This window comes from Alligator sinensis, unplaced genomic scaffold, assembly GCF_000455745.1.
Source record: "Alligator sinensis unplaced genomic scaffold, ASM45574v1 scaffold23_1, whole genome shotgun sequence".
Taxonomy (NCBI): domain Eukaryota; kingdom Metazoa; phylum Chordata; order Crocodylia; family Alligatoridae; genus Alligator; species Alligator sinensis.
The window spans coordinates 3,056,717-3,073,917 of NW_005841890.1; the positions used below are offsets into that span (position 1 = coordinate 3,056,717).

At 39.9% G+C, this 17,201-nt stretch overlaps 1 protein-coding gene across 4 annotated transcripts in view; it reads right to left on the reverse strand.

The window, feature by feature from the left end:
- Nucleotides 1-17,201, reverse strand: part of CTNNA2 (catenin alpha 2) — an 862,138-nt gene that overhangs the window by 274,925 nt on the left and 570,012 nt on the right. The gene's annotated exons all lie outside the window — the stretch shown is intronic.

Sequence of the window (17,201 nt, forward strand, 5' to 3'; positions counted from 1 at the left end):
ACATTGCCTTTCCACCAACAAAACTACTCAGACTTTTCACAAGCCACATTTGCTGGGAGCAGAGTGGGTGGCTCAATGCAAGTAACTTGAAGTAAGGGAAGGGGCAGGTGAGAGCAGGGGGGCTAGCAGGTCTGCCAGGGGGAGGGAGGGTTTGGCATGTCAGGGGAAGGGCTTCCAGGTCTATGGGGAGGCATTGCTCAGGTAGGGGGAGGTGGGATTAGCAGTTAGCACTGCAAAGGGATAGCGGTAGTCAGGACATTAGGTTAACCCTTTCCTAGACTGGGTTAACTCTTTCTCAATATAAATTAGTCCACCTCAGGAGATGCATTAATTTAGATTGGGGCACCTTTTTTGGAATGAATGAAATCTCCTGAACACCTGCATGATCAGCCATTTACATAAACCTAACCCTGTTTAGATCAATCTAAATCAGTGGTAACCAACCAGTCAATCTCGATCCACCAGTAGATCTTGGAGCCTCTTGTGGTAGATTTTGGAGCCTCCTGGAGTCGATCCAAGGCTGGGGTCGGGGGCTAAGTGCCCGCATGCATGCACCCCAGCCTAGCAGGTCAGTCTGTAGGGGAGGGAAGAGGCGGGGGCTAGATCAAGGCCCCTGCGGTGAGGGACAGTGGGATAGAGGCAGGAGCAGGGAGTAAGTTAAGTGGGGCCCCAGTGGGGATAGAGGCAGGAGCAGGGGTAAGTTGAGTGAAGCCCCAGCCAGGTGGGACTTACCTGCTGGGGAAGTGTGCCCTCAAATAATTTTTTTTTGCTCTGCCTTGATCTGTGCCCACCCTTCCCTCCCCCGGGGGAGGGGGGGGGGAGAGGGGAGGGAGGAGGCGGCACACAGTAGATCTTGGGTTGCTTTTAAATGCCAAAGGTGATCTCCTCCTTAAAAAGGTTGGAGACCACTGATCTAAATGTACCACCCGTGTGTACCCAGTGTTAGCACCATTAGGTGTGCAAACATGATTCATGAGACAAAAATCAGTTTTCATACAGGAATCCATAATATTAAAAATGTTCTGACCTGGTGTAGTCTGAGTTCTGTGCAACAGAAGAATTGCTCTAGTATTTTTCTACAGTCCAAAAAAAAGGCTCAAAACTAAGTGCTGACGTTTTCAGAGGGGTGCCTCGAGTCTAGGCAGGGATGCCTCAAATCGAGAAAGGTTGAGAACCACTGGTCTACAGGGTGTCTAGCCCCATTCTCTGATGTGCTCTGTAATAGCGTAACAGTAGATTAAATGGGCTTTTATGCTCTGCATGCTAACTTCTTATTAATTTGTTCCACTAAAACTGAAGAAATTACATAGTAGTTAAGACTCTTCATTTTTCATCTTCCAGAAACAAACACAAGCTTCAGCTTTTTCAGGAAGATAGTTCTGTCTTATTTAACAATATTCAGAAAACAGAAATGCCTTCCCCCCACCCCCCTGACTGTATTTTCACAAAGACATCAGCCACTGTCCCCTCCTACATCCAGTGAATTGATTTGTACCCCTCCACTCAGGAAAGGCTTAAGAATCTTTCCTTTTCTGTTGCAATTTGAAACCACGGTTGTATTTACAACAGGCTGTGTCAAGGCAGGGTTTAAAGAAAAACATAAGGAATTTTACAAACCATCAAGCAAATGAGAGAAAGGCACTCAGGTACCATGGTGATAGAGCAGTATAAGGAGGATAGATTTATGGATAAACTCACGTAAAATTGATTCTAAAGACCATTGTAGAAAGAAGAAAGCTTCTCTGATCCACTAAGAAGATATAAGGCCTTTCTTTCACAACCACCTACACAAGGGACTATCAGAACACCAAAATAACTTGATGTACATGTGTGGGGTGTGACTTGGTGCATGTGAGCATTGGGTAGGATTTAAGTATAGGGGGAACATTTGTTTCAAGCTCATGAAGTGCCTGAATGGTACATTATCCTAGTCTGCCAACAAAACTATTTTTTTTTTTAAATACGCAACAAAACAAAACTCATCATGCCTCTTTCTAAATGAAATAAAAATAATAATTGACTTTAGACTGCCTACAAATTTCACTCAAAATGCATTTATTGGTCTAATTTATACTATCTCTTAAGAAACTAGCAGCAAACCATTTAAAAATAGTGAGATACAGTTTTAGTTTCTCTTTTCTGGCTATATCAAGAAATAAAATACAGTCTTCTCTTTGGCTTGTCCTCAGAGTAGATGAAGTCCCAACTCAGATTTTCATCTGAAAAGCTATAGCATTTTACACATTTCAGAACAGGGGGCTTCTTATTCAGAGTGACAGTCTAATATACTCAATGATTTCCCAGAGTGCCATTACCGGGGTAAATTAAGTGTCAGGTTCCAGACTAATTCATCACTTATTAATTAACAATATCAACAACCCCTTTTTCATTACAGATAACACGTTTTACAGACTACCAGAAGGATTTTTTTTATTACGAAACTTATCTCAAAGGCTCTTTCCTGTTATCTACCACCTTAATAATAATAAAAAAAATCATCATTCAATCATAATTTTAATGGATGATCATTTTTCCCTTCACTAAAATTAAATCATAAAAGCTATTTAATTAAATTGAATGGTAATTGAATGCCTTTAATCATGCAAAGAATTAAAATGAAAGATGCTTTCTTCCCAAACCCTACAACATGTAATGACAAAGCTCTACCACATGGAAGTAAACCATTTCAAAACATAAATCCTTTTTTATTATAAAAAAAACACACTTTTCCTTTCAGTCACCGATTCTGAACGTCTTATGAGACCTTTTGTAAAATTCATGGACAAAAAAATGGAACATGTCCTTTGAACCACCGTTTTATATTTTACAGGGAAAGGTATTTAGTCTGCAAATCTAGCACACCGTTCAGTTTGTTATTTCAAACTCCCCTTGATTCCGCTGCATAGGATCAAAGGAGAAGTTAGAATGCCCTGAAAGGTACATATACCTTTCATGAAACTTTTGTGTATTTCACAGTTTTAATAGTCAGAGATGAATGTCTGCAACCCTTGATACAAAGTCTTTTATTTGCCATATTGGGTTATCCTCTCTATCTGCTCCAAACACTGAAGATTATGTAATATGTAGCCTAACAAACCATTTAAATGTATTCCTCCATTTCAGCATGGAAAAAATAAGAGAGCACCTTTATGTTTAAAAGTAACTTGTCATCCCCCCTTACCTTAGTTTCTCTGAAGGTCTAAGGAAGAGAGGTTCATCCATAGGGAGGATGGGAAGGTAGAACAGGAAATAAAATTTCCAGTGTATAGGAAGTCTATGGACTTGGCTGTACCTTGATTTTAGCAAGGCTTTTGATACATTTTCCCACAGCATTCTAGTAGGCAAGCTAAGGAAGCATGGGCTGGATGAATGGACTGTAAGGTGGAAAGAAAACTGGCTGCAGCATCAGGCTCAGAGAGTAGTAATCAATGGCTCAATGTCTAGTTAGCAGTTCGTAAGTAGAGTGCCCCAGGGGCTGGTCCTGGGGCTGGTTTTGTTCAATGTCTTCATCAACAACCTGGAAGATGGCATAGAGTGCACCCCCAACAAGTTTGCAGGTTACACCAAGGGGGAGTAGTAGATATGCTGGAGGGTAGGGCTAAGATTCAGAGTGACGTAGACAAATTAAGCCAAAAGGAATCTCCTGAGGTTCAACAAGGACAAGTGCAAAGTTCTGCACTTAGAACAGAACAATCCCATGTATCAGGACAGGCTGAGAGTGACTGGCTGGGCAACAGCTCTGCAGAAAAGGACCTGGGGGTTACAGTGGACTGTAAGCTGAATATGTGCCAGCAGTGTGCCCTTGTTGCCAACAGCTATGGTCAGACATTACACGTAAACTGGTATAAGTGATCAGAAACTGGTTTAAACCTGTAACAGAACAGATGTTCAGTGTACGTAAACCGGTTTGAAAATGGCTAAAACCAGTTGGAGATAAACCTGGTTGAATGTAGTATCAGACTTAACTGATTTGGGTCAAACCAGTTTATGCAATGTCTGTCCCAGACCCCTTGCTGGTTTAAGTTAAATCAAACTTCCGCTGCATCCTGACATGCTCTCTGGGCTGGGTGTGGCTCTCTTCTCCACAGCAGAGCTGGCCCCTCCCCTATGCTCACTGGCTGCAGCTCCAGCAGAGACTTGCAGGCACGGCAGCATCTGCCTGGCTGCCTCCTGCTCTTTCCTCCTTCCCCCATCCCTCCCCACCACCACTCCCTGCTAAGCAGGGATCCCCATCTCCTCTGCCTTACATAGACACCTCAGCATTAGCTAGCAGACAGACCACATGTTGCCTATGGTCTGTGCTGTGGCAGACAGCAATGACAGCTTAGGGCTTTTTGGAGCTAATCAACAGCTCAGCTGGTAATGTCCCTCTGTTCCTTCTTTGTTTAAGAAGAGCCTGAACTAATGAGAGAGGCTGTTTGTTTTCAGGTGGGGTGACAAATGCTGATAACAGAGTTGATAAATGCAGGGAGGGGAGTAACTCCTCCCTAATCCTGCCAGAGCCTGGCCATGCCTCCCTCAGCTCAGCACTGTGGAAGGAAGGGAGGGCTGCTTTAGCACCCCCCACAACTTCTAGCCTGAGCCACTGCAGGCATCTGCTTGCATGTCTGGGATGTCTGTGCAGTTACAAAGTGATTTAGCCTAGCCACGTTAGACTAACCTGCAAAGATTGAATCAATCCAGGCCTAGGCTTTTTGAATGTCTGTCCTTAGCCAAGAAGGCTAATGGCATACTGGGCTGCATTAGTGGGTGTGTTGTCTGTAGGTCAAGGGAAGTGATTATTCCTTTCTATTCAGCATGTGTAAGGCCACATCTGGACAGTTTGTTCAGTTTTGGGCCCCACACTACAGAAAGGATGTGGACAACTTGGAGACAGCCCAGAGAAGGGCAACAAAAGTGGTGAGGGGGGTGGGGGACACGACTTATGAGGAAAGACTGAGGGAACTGGGCTTAGTCTAGAGAAAAGAAGACTGAGAGGGGATTTAATAGCAGCTTTCAACTACTTGAAGGGGAGTTTAAGGATGTAGCTAGATTGTTCTCAGTGGAGGCACATGACAGAACAAGGAGCAACAGTCTCAAGTTGCAGCAAGGGAAGTTTAGGTTAGATGTTAGGCAGAATTTTCTCACTAGGAGAGTAGTAAAATGCTGGAACAGGTTACCCAGAGATGTGGTGTTATCTCCACATCTCTGGGTAAGATTTTCAAAACCCGGCTAGACAAATCCCTGGCTGGGATGATGTAGTTGGGGCTGGCCCTGCTTTGAGCAGGGGTTGGACTAGATGTGACTTCCTGAGGTCCCTTCCAACCTTAATGTTCTATGATTGTATGATTCAAATATCACAAGTCTGTAAAACAGCATGCATGAAGAGTATTCCAGCTATAGTTGCCCAAACCTCTCTCAACTCCTTCCCAGAAAGGCTAGAGGAATAAGCATGTGATGTGCTACTTATGCTAACAGCAGTCTATATTTCTGTATATTAAATTATGGTTACTTAGCTCATTATCATTTCTTCCGATGCCTTGGTCCCTATGCTGGTCATTCCTAAGCAATACTGTGTGAAGCAAGTACAACTCATTCTATTGCAATGCAGTAAACAGAGAACGGGTGCTAGTTGCATTAACAGAGACATGCAACCATAGAATAAAGCATGTGTGGGGATTAAAACTTTAGAAATAACATTTTTTTAAACTCTTGCCAAGCACATAATTATGCCCCAAATTATTCTGTGCCAGTTGGCATGGCTAACAGATGGAATGGTATATTTTTTCATTCTTCATAAGCTGAACTACTTTCCAAAACTGTGGAGCTCAAAGTATCCAAATTATCAACTGACAGTTACATATGACTAATAATTCATTATACTCAGTCTATAAATTACAGTGGATCCTGTGAAGAAACCAGCACTAAAAACATATTGAATATGTATGCAATATCTTTATTTTAATACTATTTAATTGTGGCATTTTTTATTAAAAATATATTTTAGGCACAGAGCTTTAATTTGAAGGCGTCTTAGAAAAAAACCTAAAACAAACAGATGCTTAAAGAAAAAAACATAAAAATCATTCTTAAGCTTATTAACTAAAGGCTCTTTTCTGGTTGTTTCCCTCTGATGAGAATTGAAATGAAGGTAAAATATTTCTGAATACCCATTTTTCCCCCCTACAAACCTATTTAAAATATAAAATGAAATTGCAGGAGAACTGCACATATATTAACAGAAATGTGTTAGCATTGTATCCAGATTAGTTTGGAGGACCCAGGAGGGTCCCTTCCAGACTTTTTCCTAACTAATTATTAGACATGACTAACAATGTTGGATTATTTATTCAAGGATTATTATTTGATCAGATCTAATCATTGTTTAAAAATAAATTTTAAATGTCAACCTAAAGCTTTTACTTTTGCATATGCATTTATATACCAGCTAATACTTTTTTTTGCTTACCATAGTTAATGGCATTGTGTTAATCACTCTGAAAAATATTCAAGGGTATATATTTCAAATACCAAGAAAAGTTTCTGAACAAGATATGCATTAGGGGCCACAATACAGGAAGCCCAGACATGACTTTAAGTGTGTGAGTAATACAATTGAAGTCAGAGGGATTACTTATGTTCATTAAAACCAAACACTTTCCTCAATTATAGCCCAAGATCCTGGTGTATACTCAGCACTTCCACTGAAATCAGTGCAGGGCTATGGCCAGGTGGAGGGAGGCATGCAACCTTGCTCAACTGTAAGGGATCTCTGTGAAGATGCTGCTGATAGTTTCCCCTCCCTTACAGAAATACTCCTTTTATGATGCCCACTAACAGGCCTGCATAGAAATAACAAACCCTTCCCGTCATGAGACAGCCATCGCCTCCGGCATGCTCTCAATTAGGAGCTGATCCAGGTCCTATTAAAATCCATGGGAATGTTTCCACCAGTTCTAAGCCCTGGCCCAGTCACCCCAAAATGTGCATCTTCACCATTCATGCTCCTGCCTACCCCAGTGACATGCAACATACCCCCATATAGTGTGCACCCAAATGGCAGACTGTTTATGGCTTTGGGGAGAACACTAATACATTCAAAAAAAAGAAGAGAGAGAAAAAGCTGTTCATTGTCCTAGTGCATTAATAGCTCTGCTTCTGCTGTTGCACGGCTAAGCCAAAAACACTGATTTAATAGCCACTGCTAAGCAATTACCATGCAAATAATATTGACTGGTATTTTTGATTAAAGTGCTTGTTTTGGCTAGAAGACCACTGTAGTAGATACCAAGGAGACTGTGTAATTAAGAGCCATTTAAAGTGTCTTAAATAGCAATGCCATTAAATAGATAAAGCAACAGCTCTCAATCTGTGGTCTGTAGCCCACTGAGGATTCATAGGGCCCTTACCGCAGGAACGATTCTGAGAAGCAAGCGGCAGTATGAGGAAGGTGGGAAAGGAGAGTTCTCTCATTAAATGGTCTGTGTACAAGGAAAACGATGGAGAACTGGCAAGGAATTTTCAGCCTATTAATTAGGAAATAACACCTCCTCTTTCCCCCTCCCACACACACTTAATCACAAATGTTTCATGTTTAGGAACTAATATTACCATTTTGGTTGAGTTGCACTCAGCTGGTTCCAGCACAGGACTGGAAGCTGCCTGAGACTCAGCGACATCCTTGAAGTGCCGATGTAATTTTTAGCATAACAGTCCCATAGTCTTCTTGTGCCGAGAATGAGGTACACACTTAAACACGCTGCTGGACTGGATCCTATCTCTGGTCCCACAATTAACTTGCTAAACAGCCTTGTGTAAGTTGCTTAACCTCTATGGTCTTCAGTTCACCATCAGCCAAATGAGCTAAAAAGTTGCTTATCTTACCCCAGGATGTTGTGACACTATTAATAGTTGTTGAGTTCTTTGAGATCCCTAGGATGGAAGGGCAAACTCTGATTAAGGTGTCCTCTTACTCTAGTTCCTTGCAATCTAACACAGGTTTATCTAATCAAATAGGTCAAATTCCAGATGCAGGTGAAAGTGCGGCTTCTACCTCTAAAGAAGACTTAATTAAGATTCCACTTCAAGATACTATGTAGGACTGGATATTTTTTTTCACTCTGACTCATCTGTTGTGGGTTGCCAATTTCTGCAGGCAAAATACAGTATGGGAACATTTACCTTTGCAATGACTCCTACAATGCTTCTAAAATGCAAATCCTTCTCTCTCCTAACAACAAAGTGGAAACACGTCTCTGTACACTTTATATTGAAAAAAAGAAAAAAAAAAACCCACAAAGCTAGCGTGTGTTATAAAAGTTTTAAATATATACATATTTCAGAAACAAAAGAAGGCCACATTATATTTCGACTGATGCATAGACAAATATTGACACTGTTGTGCTTAAGACCCAACTATAGATTGAAGCTGTGATCTCATTTATGGAAACAGGTAAGCTAGGAAATGTAATTACTATCTGTAAATCATTTTGCTATAACCTTCTACTTCAATATCCTTAAATAGCAAAATGCAACTGAAGCTATTTTAGTTAAAGCCTGAAGAAAATAAATCCTTGTGGCAACACTCATCTGTCAAGGGATTTGATGTTCTCCAAAGTACTTGTTGGTATCAAGCAAACAATCTCTCACTTCTAACAGGCGTTCTTATTGATATGTATGAACTAAGCAGTTTATTATTTATAGTTAAGCACAGACTGATATGTTAAAGAATAAATACAAAATTAAGGAACCTGCATATTAGAAGACTTAAAGCATTTAATTACAATACAAAATAGCTCCAGACATTCCTAAATTATAAACATAGAGATGTTGCAGAACGGTTACAATAAATATATGGTTTCTAGTAAGTATGGTCCAACAGAGCACGCCCTGCTCGAATATTTCTCATCTAAACTCTTATTTCTCATCTACACTGTTGATGTAGCCTGAAAAGCAGTCATCCAGATTATTTGAAAGGTAATTAAAATGTTGATAGCTCTATATAACTGAAAACTCTTCAACCAAAATCTTCTGCCCATTTTGACATTTCCATGGCAGATGCACACAGCCCAAGGAATGTAGTATAACACTCCTGAGAAACCAGTACCAGAAAGCCTAAAGACACTTACATAGGCAAGAGCAATTCTGTATTTACACACATACCACACCCACCTTTCCCCCCCAAAAAATTGCCTTCCAGAATTGGGATGGGTGTCTTAAGCAGGGAAATACATTTTTCAGCCCAGAGTAGATGTATTGAGATGCTGTAAAATGGGTGGTGCATCTTTATCCTGCTTTTCCCTCCAGCAGCTGCATGGAGGAAGGGGCAGAATACACCAGGGCAGATCCGGGTGCAGTGGTGTGGTTGCACCCCCTTTTGATTCCTGTTCCACCCAAGGTTTAAAACCATCTTCCAGACAGCAATACAGGCATTTCTATGCAAGTAGCACACACGTCTTCATGGATTATTATAATCTGCCTGACTCCTGCTAATTGCTCTTCATTCCACAGGTGTTAATAACTCTCTTTTCTAATGGGCTAGCTGTTCCATGTTCCATCAAGCTATCATCTTTTCAGCAATTCTCTTCTGTTAGTTACTCCTGGTCTCTCTTCTCCTTTTTCACAGCCCTGAAGACCATTTTTAACTCTTTTCAAAATCCTAAATCTACCCATGGAGTCCAGTCTTCAGCAGCAGCTACAATTTCACCTTTCGGCTGAGCAGCCAAGAGATGCTGACAATTCAGCTATAAAGAGGTTAAAACTGTAGGATCTGTCAGAGCAGGAAAGGGATGGCGAGTGAGCTGAAAGGGGCGGTATGCAGTCATAACTCTGCGGGGGGAAATAATACACTTTTTTCCTTCATTCTTCCCCCCACCCCACCCCCCAAAAAGTGTATGTCTTATTGGGGGCCACATGGTATATGAGAAAATACAGTATTTCTCCATTCTTGAATGGAAAGAGATGGTGCTTTTTAGTCATTTTTTTCTGAGCCCATTATAATAGCAACACAACGATTTAAATGTAAATAAGAGAGATAACAGATATAGGCATATATATGTAAAGAAAAAAACAGGTTTCTTGAATATTTGGTTAGGACTCTAAGCCATGTTTTGTTGGGATGCCCTTTATATTATCCTATTGACTGTATTGCTTGAGTTACAACGAATAGAAGTACACAATAAAAACCAGGAGATTTTGGGATCCCCAAAATGCCTGACTCAATCAAAGGTTCTTCAGTCACTGCAACAACTGACACAGGAAACAAGGCAATAATTGATTGGTGTTTGGAACAAACCTTCATTAACCTATATGTTCTTGTTTGCACTGTCTTTACCGAAAGGTAGAGGTGTTTACAGACAAAGGTCTCGCATCTTGGTGGTTAAAACTGTAGTTATTGAAACATTAAAAGTCCGAGACTTAATTCAGTACTAGTCTCCCAATCTTGCATATATTACCAATATTGAGATGGGTGATATTACTGAACTGCTTTTTCAATGCTTGGTATTGATTCATTACTTAGTTTAGCATTAATCAAAGATGGGTCAGGGAGAAGTTGCCGTTTGCATCCAACTTAAAGTGTAGAAATTCTTTCCTCAAAAACATGGATCACATATCACGTTGTACAGTATTTTTATATAAAAATCCTGGGAGATGGGATATGGACAAATTCCAATGATCCCCTACACACACAAAAAAAAGCTTTGAGTGAGCCAATTATATTCTAAGCAAAGAGACCCTACGATGAACAATCTTATGAGGACAATGACAGGGATGGCGCTGTCCCAGGCAGTTGCTGATTCAAGTCACATAGCTGGTCACATTCTTGATTTAGTATAGGAAGGCATAGTGAGGTAAGTGATTGAAAATTAGATAAGTGTCATGAAGTGACTGTTATCTCATGAGTTATGAGGTCTGAGGCATATTTCACTTCTCGTGGCGACAGAACTGTGTTGATAGTCCTTACTATACCAGGGTATTTCTAGAAGGGCAAAAGGGAAGATAATATTTGTTGGACACATCACTTTATCAAGGGTTGGGTGAACCTTGATAATAATCTTTTATTCTTGCCCATCGCTATAGTCTCTCTAATATGATGCTGTCCAATTTCACCTTTACAGGTCACCTCCACTTAACTTACAACATACAAAAAAGAAAGGAAGAGGATTCTAACCATTGATGGTACATTTCTCAGGCTGGGGCTGACTGTTTGTAGCATTAAGAGTTTTTGAATTAATACAGTGTGGATATAGAATAAGCAAATACAATTGTTTGTGCCTCCATAATGAGGGGTGACATTTTGATCAATTTGAGATATGTCGCTTAGCTAGTCTAGATGCGTTTCACTTATCTGTTGATACTGTAACCCTTCCAATCCAAGGACATTTCTGGTTACTTGTGAATATGAGTGATTAGGTTCAGAACTTTCAAAACTTAAACTATAAGTGCCATGTGTGGATTTAGCACAGAACAGCATATGCGCTGAAAAAGTACACCTTCGCTTGCTTACTTAGCTGTAACTAGCTATAGCTATAGCTAAGCGGAAAAAAAAAAAAAGACTTTGCCTAACATTACAAAAGATTAAAGAATTCCATGCACCATTGCCATTTATATGAGATGTTTTGCCACCTGACTATCTAGTGGCTAAATGAAAGCTAATTGGGTATTTTCATTTTAAACTGACTAAAAGATTAGTAGACAGGTCCTGTATATTCACAAGCATTCCATACTTTATTCGTGCTGATGGCTATGCATTGCAACAATAAATATATACTTAAGCTCACTGTATACTAAATATAATAATATCATTTCTTTTCCATATTATCGATTGCTCAAGTATGCCTATCATCTTCATTGTAACAATTTCCAGATTCAGTAGAATCCACAAATGTATCCCCTGAGCCCACAGAACATCACACACTCGCACTATTTGATTTCCTGGATCCTAGAAAACCTTGCAATTAAAAAAGGACAGTTACTTGGAGTTTCAAAGATATGTGTAATATAGATAGAATTTTTCATTCTCTATTTAGGAAAAAGCCAAATGTATTCATATAATGCTCGTGAAGTACTTCCCATTTGAACAGCAACTACAGAGGATGTTAAATAGATGATTTTGAAGTAAGACATGTTTAAACCAACAAGTCCAGACTTGTTTTCCAGACTTGGATGCAAGTCTGGAAAACTTGCATCCAAGAATTTTGAAAGACCTAGATAAGGAGCTCTTTGGATCGCTAATGCTATTGTAATAGATATGGAGACAGCTGTTACAATACTGGATACAGTCCTGGGGTCCCCAATTTGAAAAACAGGACATTGATAAAGTAAAGAGAGTTAAGAAAAGAGCCACAAGCATGTTTCCAAGAGTAGAAAAATAGTGAGCGCAACAAAAATGATGTGACGGGTAAGATAATTCATGGTCTACAATGGGACTCCCTCCCCCCCAAAAAAACCACAACAACCCCCCCCAGAACGCTGGCTTTGTTGACCCTACGAAAGAGACAAGTAGGGTACAATGGAATGAAAACAGTCCTGAAATAAGTTATTAATAAGACAGCAATCAACTGTTTTTCTTGTTGACCCATGCCAGAACAAGAAGTAATCAGGTTATTTCGAAGTAAGGGAGAACCAGGCTAGATATCAGAGGAAAAACTAAATGAAACCCTAAGTCAAATAACTATAAACATATATAAAAATAGAAACAGGTTAGTTTGGAGGTTTGGGGAATCTCCGTCACCGTGGCCATATCTACATGAGCAGTGGACTGCACAGTTGTTACTGCACAGTCATTTAGTACTTACTTAACCAAGCAAGTACGATTACTGCACAGTACGATTGCTGCAGGGCATTTTTTTAGACACTACTGTGCAGTAGCTCATTATTTCTGTGCAATCACCGTCCTGGTTTGTGCCCAGTGGTGCTATTGCACCATAGCAATGAGTTATGTCGCAGTAGTACTCTGCCGTAGCATCTCGTGTATATGTGTCCTGCATGCTGCAAGTTATACAAAACTTATTTAGCTTAATAAAAAGGCTCATAAGTGTTTGGATCACAGTTTTCAAGCACTGATACTAGAGACTGAAATGGAAAAGTAGAGTAGTCTTCAATGTTGTTAGACATAGGTATAATAACATTCAAATGCTGGAATTTGATACTAGATTAGAATTTAGGCCTAACTTTTTTTTAAAATTTAAAAACTTATCATCACTAGAAATTTTAGAATCAAGACTGGATGCTTTTCCTCTCCTAAAAAATACATTATAAGTGAGCAGAAATTAGTTCAGGAAGTCCTATAGCCTGTACTTTACTGGAAATCAGAAAAGATGATCACAGCATCCCTTTTGCTTTTATAACTGACAAATCTCTGAAAATGTTGCTATAGCAAATGCACATTAAGGAGTAAATGTAAAAGGCTATAAATGTTCATCATCCATTTCCTCTATTATTATACAAAAATAAATACATTTTCAATTGCCTATAGTGAACTGGTCTTTATTTAAAAAAATTAGGAATCCTTGGTATTGTAATCTATGTATTACACTGGATGGATTTGGGTGTTCTCAAATAATTATCCATGTCATATTGCTGGCTAAGAACTACATGAACATATAATATTCTCAACTGTAAGATTATGACTTTTCTCAATTACTTTCATCCCATCAATTTATATTAGCTAAACCAGTTCATCACTATCTACAAATAGCTAAAGCTGCTTACAAACCAATGTAAAATATATAGTAGACAGTGCTTGACAACATGCAAACTGATTTGTAATGAAGTCAATAAATTGGGTTAAGGTAATTTCCATGGAACAACTAACCTGCACCCTAAAGATGACATGTAGAAGTCAATAATTTTTATGGGTGTTTACTACTGAGCCATCTCCAGTAGCTAATTACCAAAGCCCATTACAAGGTGTATATGCCCATCTAAGTCTAATCAGGCACTCAAATATTGGTTGCAAAAAGTTTATAACAAGTGTTAATATAAACAACATCACACATACATATGCTTCTCTTTCTATTTTTCTATATAAGTCTAAGTACAGTATTCCCATATACATCTGCTGATACAAAAGCTATCTACTATCATGGGGGGGATTTATAATGCTCAGGACTGACCTAATACTGTTCATCCAGAGGTTAATGTTAAATTTCCACAGGTTGCAGAAGGAAGAGGGTTAAGACAAAACGGAGCGCTCATGCTTTATTACTTGAACATGATGTCATGAGGTGACTATTGTTTCATCATAGTTCGGGGTTTCTCTACTTTTTGTTTGATTGATTTTCCTTTCAAATATTTTGATGCAGAAAAATAAGAAGTTTTATAAAACAGAGGTCACTATCTCACCTTCCCAGGTCAAAGGTTCATCTTGAGCCCATTGGGCTAGAGTGGGTAAGACATGCAAGCTTCTGTAGCCAATGGCACATAAAGGAGCAAGGAGTATAGTATTTACCTAATTGCCTTTGATCCCTCAGTCCAAGTGGCCAGGTGCTCATATACAGCTGGTTTGATAACAGGTCACTGCAGACTGTTTGAGATTCAGGCTCAAACTCACATCCTCAAAACTACTTTGACACCCTTTCCACCATCACCCCATCTTCAAACTAGGGCTAATAATGTAAGATGACTCTAAAACACCTAACTTTACCTCTCAAGCTTACTATGTAGATAGATGTTCATACATTCCTCCCAGTTCGTAAAACATTATGCACTAATATAGATTAATTTTAATCATGTAGCTGGAACAGATCCTCCTGTTTTATAAAGCTACACTTACTGCACACATTAGCATAGTCCTATCAGGGGATGATAAATAAAACCTCATGTAACTGCAAGTCTTCTTAAGTTCCTCCCACCAAGATACCCACTAAAGGAAATAACGTGCATACATTTTCTCCTTTTCTCCTTATGTAAGAGATTTAGTGATCGTTTCATGGCTAGTCAGTAAACATCATGGGCCCCAGTCTTTGAAAAACATGCATGCATTTGATGTTACGCATGCGAGTAAACACTTTGATTTTAATTAATCTACTTGTTTGCCTAAAGTTAAGCACAAGCAAAGATCTTTGCAAGATTGGGGCCAGAGTTTTGCATTTGGAAACTCAACCCTAGGCAAGGGAACTGGGGAAGATTCGAGCCAACCTCATCACAAACCTCCGTTTTGGGACTGCAGCAGTTAAAAATGAGGTGCTTGCATCACAAGGATGATCAAAATCAACAGAGTTAGATGCCTCAACTTTCTGTACAGTAAATGGGGACGCCTAGGTAGTTCCCAACGGTGATTCAGATTGCACAGGGACTGAGAAAAGAGGCTCCTACAGTTAAGCCAGTAGGAAATGTAAGGTAAAGGGGGATGTGTGAGCTCCCACTCCTCCTTGGAACTTGTGCATCCGAATCAGAGCTGCACATTTAGGATACCTGCAGGCATTTGCCATACCTGACCTACAATCACATGGCTTGCTTTAAACTGTGTAATCGTTGACTGGGAGCATGTCTGGAACAGATTTGCTGGTGCTGGAAGCCAAACCTGATGTAAGTCAGAGTGTAAGGAAGACCACACAGGCCTGGGAGGGTGCTGGTGGGTCTGCAGGGCTTTTGGAGGGCCCAGGGGGGAGGGGTTGGTAGGATCGGGTGGGAGGGGGCTGGCTGGTCATGGGTCCATGGGGCAGCAGGGGTCATCTTCCTAGGGGTAATGGATTGGAAGGCTAAAAACAGCGCAGTCACGGTTGGAGGGGTAGGAAAACCTCAGGCTCACCAGATTAACTAAGATATATCAGGCTGCCCACTTTTTGCTCTATCCAACTTCCCCAGGTATCTGCACAGATCGGCACTTCGATTAATAAATGGAGTTACTGAGCTACTCTTAAAAACTCTCCCATGTTCTTCCCAGTTTGTCTGGCTTTCTATATAGCTATTTACAAAACATCATATTCCCTGCCACCTAGGTCTGCAACCTTGGAGCTCTTTTGAGTTTTGGGGTTGTTTTCAAACCCTTATGCCCAAGATGTCAACAAATCCTGCTGCTTCTTCCTCCAGCACACACAAACAGTATTTCCACACTGTTCCCTTTGCTAAAATACTTGTTTATTCCTTGGCTGTCTTTTCTCTTGACTACTGCCGCTTTCCATTCATTTGTCCTCATCTGGGATTCAGCACTAATGTTGCCACTATCTCCCTTCCTATCAGTTTTAAGAACCAGCTCTCCCATTTAGTTATATCTAGCTTTGCCCTTCCACTTTGCTGGGCCAAAAGTAGTAGCCTCATGACTCCTTTCTTTCTCACATTCCTGGGCGTCTTTTGTCATGACCCTATTTCTGAAACAACCTTCATGTTACAGTATGCCATATTCCTACTTTTTCTCCATTAAAATCACTTGTGAAAATATATTTCTTTTATGATGTCTGGAATTCCCGCAGACTTCAAGGGGAGCAGGATTTCACCCAGAGGCTTCAAGTTCATACAACAAAGTCATTCAACCCATTCATCCAGTGCTTTCCCCCATCCACCTAATGATCCTTTCTCTTGAGGCCTCTTAACAAAGTTTAATGACGACACTTTTATAGGCAGCAAGATGTGTTCTGTTTTATGGTCTCCAAGATAAAAAATATGGAGAGATGGTCTTTGAGAGAAGAAAAGAAAAAAGAAAAAAGTCCCTAGAGCAAGTGTATAGGTGGTAGTTCTTTTCTTTTCCCATTGATTAATAAATAAACAGGATGTCATCATTACTGTGTCTAGACTTTCTCAAAATAATACGTCTTATGCAGAGTCTTACTATGGCTTTTTACCAGTCACAGTTTTGGCAAATGTTCCAAAGAAATCTGAAGTCTCATCAAAGAAGAGTGCTTCTGCAGAAAGGAAGCAACCCATTGCTTTCTGGAATCTTTATATAGTTTTTAATAATATAGCCTTTTCCTTTTGACCTATCTTGCAGCCAGACTAACAAGGCTTGGGTGACAAATAACATGCCTAGCCCTCAAGAAAAGAATTCCAGCTCATTCCATAGACCAATTTTTATCTTTCTCTTAAGTATTAGAGGAAGATACATTACCTTTCACAGAAACTGATGAAGCAATGGCAACCTTTGGGAAAAAAAAACATCATTCTACTGAGATGTTTTTGTCTTTTTGATTGCTTACTTGCTTTTTGGAGTAGAGTGTTTTAGTAATATCTAATAAAAAAAAAGGTCAGATAAATTCATTGTCCCTAAATTTATGAGATCCTCT